At 39.6% G+C, this 17,137-nt stretch overlaps 1 protein-coding gene across 1 annotated transcript in view; it reads left to right on the top strand.

The window, feature by feature from the left end:
• IGF1 (insulin like growth factor 1) overlaps positions 1-17,137 on the top strand; it is a 72,396-nt gene that overhangs the window by 38,446 nt on the left and 16,813 nt on the right. The gene's annotated exons all lie outside the window — the stretch shown is intronic.

Raw genomic sequence — 17,137 nt, 5'->3', positions numbered from 1 at the left:
TTTTTGCGAAATTGAATGTCCTTTGGCTTATATAACCACCTTGGTTCTATAGGCAATCACCAGTGGCATACTTCCCTTTCACTTTCCTTCATGAGTTTTGAATGATCCATGAAAGGATGTTTTGATGATGTGGTCCTGAAGGTGTGCCAAAAACCCACCCCATTTTTTTGGCTTCCCTGTGTTACCCTGGGAGGTTATAGAGGGTGAGGGCATAGAAAAGGTAGATTTGGGTCCTTGGGAAGTCTGTCTTCTGAAGTAAGTTTTACAATTGAGCAGATTGGCTTGAAAATTTTGAAAACCTAAAAATAAATTAAACCTGGTACTTAGAAAAGGTGGCTTTCAGTATCAGAGGATGTCCCTGTGTTTCTAGCTTTCCATGTGGTAGGGGAATCTGTTAAGGCTCTAATTTCCTTCCCTATGACCAGGCTGGTCTTCAGGTACTAGCTGGGAGTCAGAATGACACAGACTGTGTAAATAAAAAATGCAGGGAAGGGGAAAAGGTCAACATGTGTTTTTTTGTGTGTGGTTTTTTGTTTTTTGTTTTTTGTTTTTTGTTTTTTTTTTTTTTTTTGTAGGTTCAGTTTACTGTCCTACTTTGGAGGGTCATGTTTTTTTTTTTTCCTTTTTGCAATAAAACTGGTCCTGCTACCAGACTAACAACACATGAGTACCTTGATTAGTAATTATCAAAAGAGGTATCAAGCATATCTGGGGTTTTTATTTTTTTAATTTTTTTTAACTTTTATTTATTTATGATAGACACACAGTGAGAGAGAGAGAGGCAGAGACACAGGCAGAGGGCAAAGCAGGTTCCATGCGGGGAGCTCAATGTGGGACTCGATCTTGGGTCTCCAGGATCATGCCCTGGGCTGAAGGTAGCACTAAATCACTGAGCCACCTGGGCTGCCCATATCTGGGGTTTTTAAAGTATAAGAGGTCTTTCTCAGGATTCCCATCCTCACTGGCCCTTCCTTCTTGCTAGCGTTCTACTAAATCATACATTGTGTACACATGTTGGAAGCCCATATCACACATAGACATTGGCCTTGGCGTCATCTGAGAACTTGTTGGAAATGCACATTCTCAGGCACTACCTCAGACTTACTGAAACAGAAATTCTGAGGGTGGGGCCCAGGAATGTTGCTTTAATCAACCTTCCAGGACATACTGATACAGGCTCAAGTTGGAAAAGCCTTGATATGCATCACTGTGTAACCACCCACCTCCTGGTCCATTAGTCATGTTGCCCACTGGCTGCCTCAGGAACGCCCGCAGGTTTAGAAATCTGAAATTCATCCTTGTGTGGAGGTTAGTGGAGACAACTGGTGTGTGAGGAAGTTTTACCATTTGAAATCAAAGGAACTTCCTGATTCATAAGTCACTTGAACTCTCAGTTTTCTCATCTACAAAATGGGAATAGCTCCCATTCCCACTTTGTAGCTCCCAACTCTGCCCCATGGGGTTGTTGGAATGGCTGAAGGACAGAAAGTGTGTGGATGTGATTCATGAACTGCAAGGCACTCTATACAGTTAGCTCTAGAGTTAGCTACACAAGTCAATAATGCTGAAGTATATTATGAACTGTATTATGAATTAGGGGCAGGGGGGCAGCGCACAGGCAGGGACTGTGTTTTTTTTTGTCCTCATCAGTATTCAAAACCCTGAGCCCAAGCACATAATGGCCAGAATAATTATAACTAACATTTGGTAAATGTTTGCTCATCAAATACCCTTTGTGGTGGGTACTATTTGTACCCCCTTCTGTGGATGAGAACTGAGATGCTAAGAACCTTATCCATGCCCACATATTTAGAAATGTTGGAGCCAGCATCTGAATTCAGGCAGACTGGCTCTAGAGCTCCAACTTCATCGCACAGCCTCACAATTAATCCATGAGTAATGATCTAAGGATGGTGATGGGAGGTGACATGTCATATTTGCTCTGTGCCACTAGCTATTCCAAGCTCTCTTTGTGCATTAACTCATTACAAACTGAGAGAGGTACATACTATTATCATCCCTCTTATTAATGGGATATATTCTTATAAATGATCTCAAGGAGTATAAAGTCATTTGAATGAAGAATACTTACTGCTGCATTAGTTAAAATAAACAGAGACTAGTCCTCATGTTGGATTTCTTCTACCAAGGTAAAAACGTCTTCATTTTGCACCTCCATGTGTCCTGTTTGTGCACTTGACTTACCAATCCATTAGTCAATAAGAATTTATGAAGTGCCTAGTTAGTACCCAGTGCTGTCCTTATAGACACAGAAATAGGAGACAGAGTTTCTGCTCTTAAAATGCTTCAAATCAAGTTGGGAAAATGTGCCAGTCTTCATAAAACAGAAAATAAAGGCTAATAGGTAGTTAAGGGCTGGTTATGATGTATAAAGTAATCATTTTACACCTTCAGAGAGGTTGGTGGAAATGAAGTCCTCAGATAAGAATTTTCACAAGGGCCTGAAGGAAACTTCTATTGCTAGACTCAGACTTCAGTTGCTCTGGGCAACTGTCTTTGAACTGTTGAGTTCAGCATCCCTGCACACAGTCTCCTTCAAGGCTATCCCAGTCATCAGGATATAAAGGGAATGGTGACATATTACCTCATTTTTGTCTGTTTTGTTCACTCATCCTCAGTACTGAAAGCAGAATCTAGAACATAGGTGCTCCATTAACATCTGTGATTAAATGATATTAAGCAGGAGAAGAATAAGGTGGATGAAAAAGGACAGACATAGTTTCCCAAACTTGGGGTTGGATGGGGAGGCCAATGGTCTGGGATATGACTCCCCAAAAGCAGATTGGACAAGAACTCGGTATTCCACAGAGAACTGGGTTCAGGAGAACCGGAACAGACTTTGTTATTCACAATACAGATTCCTCCACTCCATACAGTGGGGTGTGGTGCTGTCTTGGTTCCTTGAGTGCCCACTTTCCCCACCCTAGAGAAGAAACCTCATAGGTACTCAGTAGTTTTCAAAGTTGAGATCTAGGGTCTCTTGTCATCAATTTCATTTTTCCTGGTTTTATTTCTACTTAGCAAACCTTTGGATGCCAAGCCAAAGCCTTGGTTACACCCCATGTTTCCTTCAGAGCAAATTGTACTAGTAATTGAAAACAGAAATTGGTTCTTTTATTCTAATTCATGAGATGCAGGTAAAATTTCTATTTGTGCTCCACCTTGGCTGTGTCTTTTCTAATCCTGGGAAAATATTTGGATATAATTCTCTGTTTTAGTCCTTTGGTCTTCCCTTCTGGCCTTTATGGAAGATTGTGGACTTTCATCAAAATTGGGTTGTCTGACAACATCTTCTGAAACTCAGTAATTCCATTCCTGGGAATTTATTCTTAAAAATTATCTCAAAGAGTAGAAAGTTGTGTTCACAAAAACACTCACTGCTGCATTAGTTAAAATAACGATAAACTGAAAATAACCAAAATGTCTAGTAATAGGAAAATGGTTTAAAGAAATAAATGATGAAAATTCTACTCAATAAAATATTCTGCTGCTTTAAAATTATAATTACAAAGATATGTAGCAAGATGTAAAATGCTTGCAATATAATGTTAAGCAAAGAAAACAGTATTGCATTAAATTTAGCTATGTCCAAATGATGTGTGCATCTGGAGAACTAGAAAAAAAATTTAAGTGAAGATAGTATTATTTGTTAAGGTACCAAAATTATGGATAAAATTTCTTTATTTTAATTTCTGCTAAAGTTATTATAACATTGGAAATTCCAAAGAATTGGAAACGTTGGTCTGGCTGCTGCCCCTTCTGGAACTAGAAAGAATCATAGTGTACTGGGTGAGATGTGAGCATCCCATATCCAGCTGTGCCCCAAACTGCAGAACTGCATAGACTTCTCTCTCAAGGGCAAAAGCCATGCATGGCCTTCCCTCGGATACTCTCTAGATTATTTAGTGCAGAACTGTCTCCTGCATGTGCTCAAACCTTGGAGCTGGCTGACAGATGGCCTCACTCACATCCTTCATGGATATTGGTATTACATGCTTTTAAAAATCCCAGTAACAGTATCAATTTCAGAGTTTCTCCTCCCATTTTCAAGCTGTCCCCAATCAAGGGGAACTAGCTGTATGATCTGAGTCAAGTTACTTAAACTTGCTAAGCATCAGCTTCCTCATCTGTAAAATGGATATAGTAATAATGCCTCTCCATGTAATACTGTAGGATGTAAATGAAAAAAGACAGGGAAAGTAATATTTACTATAGTGCTTTAATAGAAAGCACTCAACAAAGGGAAGCTCTGGGTAATGTTTTTATTGCAAAGGCCTCCATTGTTCTAAATGTCAAAGAAATAAGTTTGAATATAAAATGCTCAATAGATTGAAATGCTGCCTTTCATTCTCAAGAGAAACTTGTGTTCAATGGAAAAGTTTGCAACTTCATTTGAGTATGTCTTTGGGTCTTGTTATAGCTCCTTCTCTCCACTGGCTAATCAGTGTCCTCTGTGTTTGAGTCTTGTCAAGTGCTCTTGCTGTGTGGAGGTATTGTCTGCACTACAGTGTTTAGATCATGTTAGGACATTTAACCAAGCATCCAACCAGGTAGCATGTTTGGGCATAGTAACTCTGACATTTGAAGAAATGCATAATTTCAGGCCAGATAGAAGGCTAGGAGAAAGAGACAGTGCTGGTGATGCCACAGATGACTAACCCAGATGAGGGAGATGAGAAGTCTGGGAAGCCAAGAGCCACGGCCAAGGACAAGAGAGGAATTTGGTTTGAAGGGAGAGTGTTAAGACATCAACAGCTTGGAAAGAGAAGTCCAGGGTAATTTGTGGCCTGTTGAGTACCAGGAAGAAAGATGTGGCAAAAGAAGGCACAGATGTTGTGAAGAATGCAAGGAATTTTTGACGATTCATAGTCTGACTGCGGGAAATGCCTGCCAAGGGCAGATCTCAGTGGACCGTGGGAGCACTGGTTCAGTGAGAAGATATGTGAAGACCAAGACTTCACAAGTGACCTTTACTAGAGTATCATCTTGAACCAGAAGCAGAGGAGGAGGAGGAAGAGAAGGAGGACAAGAAGTTGTTTTAGAAGAAAAATAAATGCTATCAAGTCTTTAGAAGTAATTAAAATGTTTCTAGACCAACAGCCCCCTTTTTCCCATCATTCTTCTCTTTAAAAAAGTCATCATCAATGACTTAAACTCACAGTTCAGAAATGAGGATGTATGCAGCTCTCTCCACATTCTCTTACCAGAAACCCTGCTACTCAGTCAAAAAACTTTATTTCTCTTCTCTCACCCCAAATATAGAGAAGTTGCTACCTTGATGACCATTTCTTCACATCAACCTCAAGGTTTCTATATGTAGTTTTTAGACAAATATGCATCTAATTGACACAGTGGAGGTTATGGAGACCATACCCATCAAGAGGTCAATGGATTTGATATTCTTTTTTTTTTTTAGATTTTTTATTTATTCATGAGAGACAGAGACAGAGAGAGAGAGAGAGAGAGAGAGAGAGAGAGAGGCAGAGATACAGGCAGAGGGAGAAGCAGGCTCCATGCTGGGAGTCCGATGTGGGACTCGATTCCAGGACTCCAGAATCATGCCCTGAGCAGAAGGCAGGCACTAAACTGCTGATCTTCTTTCTCACAAGTATAAGAGACTTGGTGTGGGGTTACAAGCAAGAAGATACTTGCTGGAAAGCTGGGAAGGAAAAATGGAGGCTGCCTTGCTAGAAGATTATATGCATCAGAAGAGATTTGTAAACCTGGGCTCTCACTTCCTGCTGGAGTTAAGACAGAGCTAATCATGCCTAAGTATTAGCATAAGCATAAGCAATGTCTCCTTGCAACCTTCCCATACTTAGATCTGAGCCAAAGAGAGCATATAAAAGGCAGATGTTGAGGGAAATAAAATGTCCCATAAATAGTCATCCTGGCCCAGTGCACAAAGGAGTCTCCCCAGCTCTGTGACACATTGGTCCTCACGTTGCTTATTCCTAATGAGGCTCATTAATTCTCCAACCATGGGTAGGTTTTGTGATAAACTGAAAAATGACTTCTAGGGCAACCATCTCTAGTTCTCAGAAAGTAAATTCATGGAAGTGAGTGACTGGCTAGAAGGCCAAAAGGCCCCTGCATCAGAGTGGGAGGCCAGAGCAATGTGGTCATTCATAGTATGTTTGACTATGTAAGAAAAAATAAAAATAAAGGAGTTTGGTTTCTCTTTCATGATTTCCCAATATCACAAGATGAAAATCTTTTTTTGTTGTTGTTGTTGGATTTAGTAAAATAAATAAGAGAATCAGAGATTTTTCTTAGTTGGTAGTAATATTCGCCAAATAGCATTGATAAATTTTGAAGAGGTAGGCATACTATGAAACAAAATCAAGAGTGGTATTTATCTTGGAGATAAGCCACAACTTAACCACACCTCTCTTTCTCCTTATTCATAATTTACTTCTTCAATTCAGAAAAATAACATTTGGGGCAAGGAGGTTGAGTGGGTGGTTAAAAGCTAACAGACTTAATGATTGCCACATTACTAAGAAACCTCTTTAGTTGACCTTGAGTTTGCTATCTTGTCCAAAGAGGTATGGAATTCTAAAATACGATAATTTGAGGAGAGCACTTAAAGTCTCTTGGTCATGTTTAAGCAATCAAACATTAAGATAAAAGGGAGAAAAATTATAGCAGCAAAATTCCATTGAAAGAAAAGAAAGAAACGATGGTTTATGAGTCCAGATTTTAGCTGCAAGTTCCTGGAATAATATAATCACTCTAAATAAACCATTCAGCTTCAGTTTGCATACCTGATTGGTGTTTTGATAAATAATACTGAAACTTGCTTAAGAACTCCTTGTATAAATTTTAAATTTTTAATAACCTTAACATTCATTTATTTTTCCAAAAAGGGGGGGGGTGATGTTTGAAAAACCATGTTTAAAATGGTCATCTTCTAATTTTGCCCTTGGGGCAGATGTTGGGTACCAATGGCAAAGGTGATGGCCTGTCTGAAGCCCATTCACTTTATCAGAGATGGGACGGCATGTAGTTGTAGCTGGAATTTTCCAGGGAAACTATGCACATGTCCCCTGGAAGGAACTAAATATCTCACAGAGGGTTCATATACCACTCACAGACAGCAAGGAAAGTAGTAAAATAAAGAGTTGGCCACTCTGAGTGCTATGAGATTTAGCGTTCTGGTCAAAAACATTAGCAACCCTCGAGGGGCAGGTCACTTACTCAGTTTTTGAAGATGCAGCTTCAAAAAGAGTATTGGTGAAAGACTGGTGATTTTACACTAATTCTCAATTCCCAGTGCCACACAAGGGAAGGCCATCCCTCACTTGTTGCTCAAAGCCTTCAGAACCCTGATCTCCAGAATGCAGCTTGATTCTTTTTACTATTTCAACAGCTCCAATAAATGACTCTCTTTCTTACCCTCTTTCTAATTCATGCCCATGTCCTTCTGGAAGGGGCTTCTGTAATCTCCATAGATGGTCTTGTCCGCTCCTCTTAATCAGATCATGGCTTGGATATTCCCTATTTTCCTCCATCAAATTCAACACTGATCCCTGCTTTCCTTAAATTCAGCCTATAAATCTTGTTTCCATCTAAAATTAAACCTGAAAAAGAGGAAACTCCTGGTTCTTTCATCAAATTTCTCTTCTTAGAGAGAAGCACTGATAGGCCCTACATACATGGTTGAGTAAAAAATGGGTAGCATAACCATCCAGATAATCCTTAGGGTCATATTGTTAGAATGAGTCCTCGATACCAAGCAGTACTTTGGTTGTCAACACAAGAAAACTGGATCTCAGAGAGTCTGGGTGACTTGTGAGTTTGCACAAAGGATCTGGGGCTAAAATCCAATGTTGTTTTCCACATACCACATTGCCTTCTTTTCATTCACTCTCTGCATATGGCACTCTTGTAGGTGCTACAGAAACACTTCCCAGGACCTTTCAATTCAGGAACAGCACTGTTGACATCCCAGCATGAAAGGGACATCACACACAACGCAACTGGCACTGGAGTGTACACCATGTGGTTATTTATATCATGTAACGCCTTAACCACCTTCTCCCTCCCCCCTCCTCCTCTGTGTTCAATCTGTCACTGACTCTGGCTGTTCCTTCTCTGTGGTAATGCCAAGGGCTGTCTCTGCTGCTGTGGAGGCTGCCTTCCAACAGCTCACTCCCTGATTCAGGCCCAGTGCCTCTCCTTATGGGGCCTCCTCCTCCCAACACTCTCCCTTCAGACACGCCAGACTGCCCTGGCAGCTGTCACCCCTTCACCTGCCATCCTGACCGTGTCACACCCACCCCTGGGAAAATCTCCAGATGTGCCCTGAGCAAAACACAGAGGCCTGAGTGAGGAGACTGACAGGGAACAGGGCCCCTGAAAACACAGAGCAGGTGCCAAGTTGCAAAGAAAAGAGAAATGATAGACTTTAGAGTGAAACTAAAAATAAAGAGAATGTGTTTTAATACCCTTTTGGCTGATTCATCTTTCCATGGCACCAGAGAGAGGGGCGTTACCCTCTATTCACCAGTGCCTTATGTTTTGTCCACAAGGGCTCTCTTACCACATTTGAAAGAGTAAACAAGCAGTAACAATGCGAGTATAGGAGATAATGTTGGTAGCATGGCTACAATCTACAAGTTGGAGCCAGACTCATCTTACAATTTCCGTCATAGTCTTTCTCAAAAATGTGAGATAAGTAAAGTCCATATATGTAATTCCTCAACATCCCTTAGTGTTCTTTCTCTTGTTGTCTGTTTTCATCTCATTCAAGTATGGCTCCAAGATGGAGTAGTGATTAAGTGGGCCTGGTGACACTGTGTCCTTGGTGACTGCTTAGTCCCAAAGTTTGGTTGGCAGGAGAGGGAGCACTAGTTTCCCATCATTCCAGGGCAGAAACTAAACTCCAATACCTAGCCTAGTCTGCATAGCATCGACTTTTGTCCTAAAACTCATCAGTGAGTAAAAACGTTAGTGGCTGTCAAGAGCAGGCGAGAAGATGTAGAGGAAGAGAAAGGAAAGAGATGAGGCACAAAATGAAGAGAGAGGAGAAACATACATATGCTGGCTAAAAGTGAATGGGAAACCACTTCTGACCATCTCTTTCTCTCACAGCCATCTCATACCTTACAACACTGTTTTGAAATAAGTGGATGGATGTGGATGCTAACACTGAACAACTACTGAGGTTACAAGAGGTCAAGATAGCTTATCTTTGGTCATAAGACCATATGACTTTGCCTTGTTTGACTCGATAGGACGATCCATTGTCACGGTGTCTCTTGTGGATTAAAATTTCTTGGAACAGACTATACAACATAGAGTGTGGGTATCCTTTCAAAGGAATAGTTCTGCATTTACTTTAATGGTGAACAGTCCTTCTTTATCTGGAGAGGACCTTTTGCAACCAAACTTTGGAAAGGATGCATTTTTAAGAGGAAGAGAGGAAGGGGATACCTGCCCAGCTAGCTATGTTATCCAACTCGAGTCTATGATAATACTAGTTATAAGACCTAACATTTATTCAGACTTTACTGCATACCAGACATTGTGCAAAACACTGAACATACATTATCACTTAATCTTCCATCAGCCCGGGGGGCTCTCTTTTACATACGTCCATTTTATACAGCCTCTGAGTCTTAGAAGATTTGCTGCCTTGCCCAAGGTGAATGGCGAATAGGTGGCAGAACCCAGGTCCGCCTGACTCTAAGCCCTGTGCCGCCAGCCATTCCACATACTGCCTCCGACACTGGTATGTCTCCTGTCACAGGCAGATCATACTGGAATCCTGTACTATGTTCTAAATAATTGAAACGATGTGACCAGAAAATGGTAGCTAACTTATATAGCAGACCCAACTGAAGTAATTCAAACATAAAAATGACCTCTTGGCATTTGATTATCTTTTACCTTAGACGTTGATAAACCAAACTGTTCCCTTAGGACGACATTTCTGTCCAGCAAAGCATTTCTCTTGCCAAAGTATAATTTTGTTGGCTACATCTATCTCCTCCAAGCCCTGGAATCAGACCTAAGCTAGTAAATTGTGCTGTCCTGGCAAGACGCTTGTCCTCCAGGGGATTGTATCAGGCTAAAGTAATACATCATGTTGCTTCCCACTCTGTTGGCCCATTTCTCCAAAGAGTCCTAAAACGGTAATGTTTCTGCTCTGAATCGCTAGTTTTCTTGTTCCTAGGCCTTGTGTTTTAGCTTCCTGATCTTAGAGATAGAGGTGGACTAAACAGCACTATTTTTACACCTGCCCTTGAGTTGAGGGTTTCCAAAAGAAGGGAGTGCTTAAAGAAAGGGGAAGCCCCATAGATCTTTGCTTCATTCTTTTCAGACCCACAGATACACAAACACTGACTTGATTGGGTGATGAGAAGAGTTTGGTCTTTTGGAGTTGTGGGGATTTAGTAGCTGAGAAAGAGTTACTGAGTGATGGGGGTGGGGGTGGGTCAAATAGGGCCAAGATTCCTAGAAAAGATGACCTTGTCCAACTGAGAAGTAGTGGGACCAGCAAACGCCAGCAGTTAAAATTTAACATAGGCCAAAATGAAATCAATGCCTAAATGTGATAGGTTTTTCAGAAAAGTTCATGACATGTAGTTCATAGAAGAGAGGACATTTTCTCAGTGTTCACTTTTACAGATGCTAAAGGTCGATCCTACTTGGAAAGATCCTTCTGCCAAAAAGCAGAAATGTATGGAGTCCAGTAGCAACATTTAAGGCAGGGAATATATAGATATTTTAGAAAAACTTCCTCAAAAACAATCCTAATTTCAAAGTGTCTGACAGTAGCCTTGATACTGATGGTAACTCACTAGACTCCTTGACACGTTTAAGTGTGTGTTATTCTAACTGCATAATGAGGTGCCTAGTTTCTAGTAGTGAAAGCCTCTTTCCGTATCTTTACTGAGCACGTGACAACATAGATCTTAATAATTGTTTTCACTCGTGTGATTTCCACAGAAATTTTTTAAAGGTAAAATATTGACGCATCAAAAGGGCTTTAAACTAAATGCCAATCCTACAAATTCAGAAACTATCAACCCAACAATGTATTACATTTGAATTTGGATAAATAGTCTTATCACAATTTTCCTCATTTTAGGAATTAACAAAAGGAGTCTAGTTTTCCCTGTGAAGCCATGAAATGTGTAAAAAGTGTTGGGAGGTGATTCTCACTCTTCCAACAAATGAAAATAACAATTAAAATGCTAAAATAGAAGTAACTTTAAGATTGCTCCTATTTCACTCAACTTTCCTAGAGTATACCATCCAAAGTTATGTCAGCTGAATGATTTTTTTAAAGGATTTTGTTTATTTATTTGAGAGAGAGTGATACAGTGAGAGAGAGAGAAAGAGTGAAGAGAGCACAAGCAGAGGGGTGAGTGGAGTGGGGAGGGTGAATCAGGCTCCCACTGAGCAGGGAGCCCTGTTGGGTTTTATGTGGGGCTCGATCCCAAGATCATGATGTGAGCCAAAGGCAGACGCTTAATTAACTGTGCCACCCAGGTGCCTCAGATATTTTTTATTAGACAGGGTGGCCCATGGGGAAACATTGCCCTAAAAAATTAGTTATTCTGAGTTACTCTAAACTTGTCAACATGTTTGGAGGTTTGGGATAAATAGTTGGTATAAGGAATCTAATTTTCTGGCTTCTATAGATTCTTATTGTAGTATTTAATTTTGAGATCAATCCTCAGTTAATCAAAGTTAAATGGAAGTAGTTTCTTATTACTTAATAACCGCATCCATGTTTTCTATCAAACACATAATTGTGAATTTTCTAGAAATAGCCAACTTGAATTGTCTTACTTCTTTTTTTCTGCCTTCAAAATATGATTGACTTCAGAACCTACTCCTGTTCGCAATTTCTAAAGAACAGTTTTACTCCTCAGAACCAAAAGAGTAGCAAGTTGTGTCTTCAGAACTGGCTATTTCCCTCTTTGCAAAATATTTGCATTTTTCGTTGTTTAGCGATTCTTCAAATCAGGGTCTCCTCTTTCCACTGATGGGGTTAAAATAATTAAAGTTTTCCTCAATGAAATAGAAAGTTTCAAAGGAAATCAAAATTGAGTACAGCATCCCAATTGCATTTCAAGAAACCTATAACACAAGCATATATAGTGCCAGTAGAGGTAGTACCATCTCCTCCAGTAATGAACAACTAGAATTCTTTGTTCTAGCAGTGATGATCCCAGTTTAATCTCAGCATTACACCTTCTCCTTCAGAGATGGAGGGAAGCAAGTTGCTTGCATCTATGACAAAATGTGAGACTCAGCTAATTGGTGTGGTTTTGATGATGCCACAATTCTGCCCGAAACCCTTGTAACTAGCAAGTTTGCCCTGAAGATTATTGAATTACTCCACTGACCATGCATTATTTAAAGGGAAGTGCTATTATTATAGAAGCCAGCTGCTTCACCATTGGAATTCTGTCTGTTGGCCAACTTTCAAGATGCAGCACTGCACTGTGACTATGCATTATGTCTACTCATTGTGGAGTCAAAGCCTAGGTTAGGTGGTGGCCAACTTTTCTGCTAAGCAATATTTGGTGTGCATGCGTTGGAGCAAAACTACTGACAAAATAAATATATAAATATATAAAATTTTCAAAGTCAATACTGTCAGCAAGAAAAATTCTGTGAAATTTTATACATGTCTGTCTGTTCATGCTAATGGTCCCTTCATAACGCCAGTACCACGGAACTCTGGGACTACACCTACTTGCAGAAAGGACTATCCTTTTTCTATTCTATTCCTTTTGTAGTAGTTTCAAGTGAAGAAAAATATTTTATGCCTCTTGGAGAACTCAAGTAAAAATAGAAAAAAATATTTTCACTTTCTAAGTTAAAAAATATTTGAACCTCTTTCTTGAAGACAAAGTAAGTAGCTTCCAGCCATACTGAATATTTGGCCTAGATGGGTTTTCTCCTCCATTTCTTTACTCGTAACAGAATCTCTGAAATAGACAGGTCTATGGCAGTCGTACACTGTGCAGAATACAGGAATATACACCTAAGATCTCTGGCGGGTGTTCATAAAGACTTTGCTTCACTGTTTCTAGCAATGGGAAGTTCATTACCTTTAAAAGAAATTTGTCCCATTTTTAATACTTTTCAAGTACAAATTGTTAGGATTTTTTTTTCTTATATGAAGGCAATATTTGTTTCCCATTCACCTACCAATTCTGACTCTGCCCACAGAAGCAGAATTACATAGTTCCTAATGAGGAGTTTTTAAAGGCAAGGATAGAACAATTCATTATATCTCATTTAAAAATTAATCATAGGGGTGCCTGGGTGGCTCTGCAGTTCAGTGTCTTCCTTCGGCTCAGGGTATGATCCTGGAGTCCTAGGATCAAGTCCCACATCGGGCTACCTTCATGGAACCTGCTTCTCCCTCTGCCTATGTCTCTGCCTCTCTCTCTCCATGTCCCTCATGAATAAATAATAAAATCTTTAAAAATAATTTAAAAATATACAAAAAATAATAAAAATCAATCATAAAGACAAGAGGAATAATTTACAGGTTGTTAAAAATCCCCATTTTTCTCAAAATTGATACTGGAGGAAATGAATTTACAGCCTTTCTATTAAGTTACATTGTTTCAGACTTCTAGTTTCAGCCCATAGCAACAAATGTCTATATTTTGGTTCTAGAAAAAAAGTAATATGAGTGTACTGGTGGTAGGAATGCAAAATGGTGCAGCCACTATGGAAAATGGTATGGAGGTTCCTCAAGAAATTAAAAATAAGTTTATCATGTAATCTAGGAATTCCACTTCTGGGTATTTATCTGAAAAAAAATGAAACACTAGTTTGGAAAGATTATGTGCACCTCTAAGCCCATTGCATTGCAACATTATTTATAATAGCCAATATATGGAGGCAACCTAAGTGTCCATCAATAGATGATTTTTTTTTAAAGTGTGGTATATAGTACATACAATGGAATATTACTCAACCATAGAAAACAATGAAATTTTGCCATTTGTAGCAACATCGATAGACCTAGAGGTATCACACTAAGTGAAATAAATCAGATAGATAAAGACAGATAACACGATTTCACTTATATGTGGAATCTAAAAAACAAAACAAATGAACAAACAAAAGAGAAACAGCCTCATAGATACAGAAAACAATATGGTGGTTGCCAGAGGGGAAGGCTGGAGGATGGGCAAAATAAGGGAAGGGGATTAAAAGATACAAACTTCCAGTTATAAAATAAATGAAAAACAAGGAGACAATGTGCAACACAGGGTTTATTTTATTTTTTTTAATTTTTATTTATGTATGATAGTCACAGAGAGAGAGAGAGAGGCAGAGACATAGGCAGAAGGAGAAGCAGGCTCCATGCACCGGGAGCCTGACGTGGGATTTGATCCCGGGTCTCCAGGATCGCGCCCTGGGCCAAAGGCAGGTGCCAAACCACTGCGCCACCCAGGGATCCCAACACAGGGTTTATAACAGCTTTGTATGGTGAAAGATGGTAGCTATATTTATCATGGGGATCATTTCTTAATGTATATAAATGTTGAATCGCTATATTGTGCACCTAAAACTAATATAATAGTCATATTATAGTAATATGTCAACTAAACTTCACATTTGTACACATATTATAGTAGAATGTCAACTGCACTTCAATTAATAAAGAAAGAATGAATATGAGGCACTCGAAGATAAAGGACGAAACTTTGATCTTCAACTGTGGCCTCTTGATTAGTAAGAAATGATTTGTTTTTGTTGTTACATGTCCTATGTAGAACCAGAAATCAAGTCTATAGGACATTTCAAAGGGTGAATTACACTTTAAAAGGCAATATGTAAATATTTGTTATATTCATATATTCCCAATGAAGTACAATTAGTCCATTGTAGATACCATGAATAGACAAAGAAAAACATTTCTCTAGCATTATGGTCGCTAGAGATAACCAGTAGTTACTTGTTATGGTAAAATCCAAGTCTGTTTACCACCATTCAACAATATTAAAAAGGAATAGATGAACATAAGGTAAACTTTCTTTATGGAGCATTACAGAAAAGTCCTAAATTTCTGTTCATAAATTCATTGCTCTATGGACTGAAAAAGCACAGCTATTTTATAGACTGAGCCATGTCAAACTCTGAGCTCATCTAAGAAAGATGACAAAGCAGATGCCCAGTGTGGGTCTTTTTTTTTTTTTTTTTCTGCTCTGATGATTACTTTCTACTTCATAAAAGGAAATAGATGTGTGGTGAGTTTCATGGCTATTGACAGTTGTCAAGAAGGGAATATGCAGTACATAGTGTTTTCTGCCTTCCCAAGACTAAGGTTGCTGTCCTCCTCCAGAAGGAAGATTACAGTAGAGATGCATGAAATGGAAATGCTAAAGAGGTCCTGAAGTTACAAAACCTATCCCTCTCCATCTTCAACTCATAAGCATGAATTTTGAAATGGGTTGTTTCTGAGTTAGCCAAGGTTGGATGTTTTTGGAACCACCTTTACTACCCCACCTCTAAAACATCAAACTACTAATCTATACTATACAACAACAACAAAAAAAATCCCAATTATGTCTCATTAAGAAGTTTATAGTTTCAACAGAGAGCAGCCATTACCTGTGGTAGACAACAGGGAGAGCTCAAAGTAGGCTGAGTCACCTTCTCCCCACCCGAAGAGAAAAACCAAAGTGTATCAGCTACTCGTAACTGGCTGACCCCTTCAACCTCTTGAAATAACCACTTAGCAAAAAGTATGTAGAAGTCCTTTGTGGATTACAAAGAACCATGTAAGCCTATTTGTGCCTTTCCTCTAATTTATAGTCCCAGGAAAAGACTATAAAAACAAAAAAACATTGTTTACATTGCCCAAGGGACTGGCCAAGTCTCAGCTTGCCAGGGCCCGGCTGGCGAACAGAACGAGAGTCTTCTGCACGTGGATCCTCCAATGGCAAGTGAAAACACTACTAAGTCTTCAATTGGGGCCAGCTGCCTAGTCCCTCCCAAACCCCTCAACTATGAGGCACCCACAGGGTTTGCCCCTAAGCGAGAAAGTAGACCCCACCCAAAGAGACCACAAATGAACCCTCACTGAATTACTGCCCCCAGCTGCCCTAAGAATGACAATAAACCTGCCTTATGGGGAGGAAGGATCCCCAGGCTCCTGTGCCAAACATCAGGAAAACATTTGGGTTTGTAGAGGATGCCATGAATGGTTGGCCCTTCAAGCAGTGAAGCAGCCAAACTAGTTTGGTAGCAGGCCATTTCCATGGGTCTGATCTTCCCAACCAGGGAGTTCAAAATATACATGGGGATTTTGACTTTCAGAACACCATTCCCAACAATAGTGTCATTATTATACAAACGTAAGACTTTTTATTTAAAATATGACATTGTCTTCTGTGTCAGGAATAAAGACTGAACATATGCCAGATTGATTAGTTGGATTCTTCTGGATCAGTGGTTCACAAATTTTCCTCCATGAAGGCTGAATATCAGTGCAGAAGACCAGGCCCTGCACCTCCCAAGGGAGATGAGAGATGAGAGAGATGAGAGAAAGCCAAGATCCAGTCTCCCAGCCTTCGCCTGAGCCAGAGCAGTTTCACTTCTGTCTGCTTTATCGATTGGTGTATAAGCAAAGTTTGGTTTAACAGAAGTTCTACTTTGACAAAAAGTTTACAAAGAACTCAGGTGCTTTTCAAGTTCCTATGACAAGTTCACGTAAGCTTGTTTTGCCCTCTCTTTTTAATTCTAGAGCCAGGAAAATTGTGTCCGAATCAAAACAATAAGAAATAAAACTAAACCAAAACCTACTTGCCAAGTAAAGAGGTCTAATTGATTTGCAAATATCAAAAGAAATGGGACTCATGATGTGCCTCTGGGCAATGAGACTCACACGAAGGATTGACATTTAGCTCATTCTCTCTCTCAGGGTAGTAGCTATTCCATGAGAAAACAGAATCAATTGTTCTGTTCTCTCTACGGTGATAGAGGAGGAAGGCCCATTACACTAGTATTGTTATCAATCTCAAGTTCCAAAGCATCTGGATGCAGTTAATATGAAAGCTGCTTCTTCACAGACTCTATAAGACCCTAGAAAAGGGTGCTCAGAGGAAGTGAACCAACATTTATTTAG

Source organism: Canis lupus, chromosome 15 (assembly GCF_011100685.1).
Source record: "Canis lupus familiaris isolate Mischka breed German Shepherd chromosome 15, alternate assembly UU_Cfam_GSD_1.0, whole genome shotgun sequence".
In the NCBI taxonomy this organism is placed as follows: domain Eukaryota; kingdom Metazoa; phylum Chordata; class Mammalia; order Carnivora; family Canidae; genus Canis; species Canis lupus.
The sequence above is the reverse complement of the archived record's forward strand: the minus strand, read 5'-3'. Positions and strand labels throughout refer to the sequence as shown.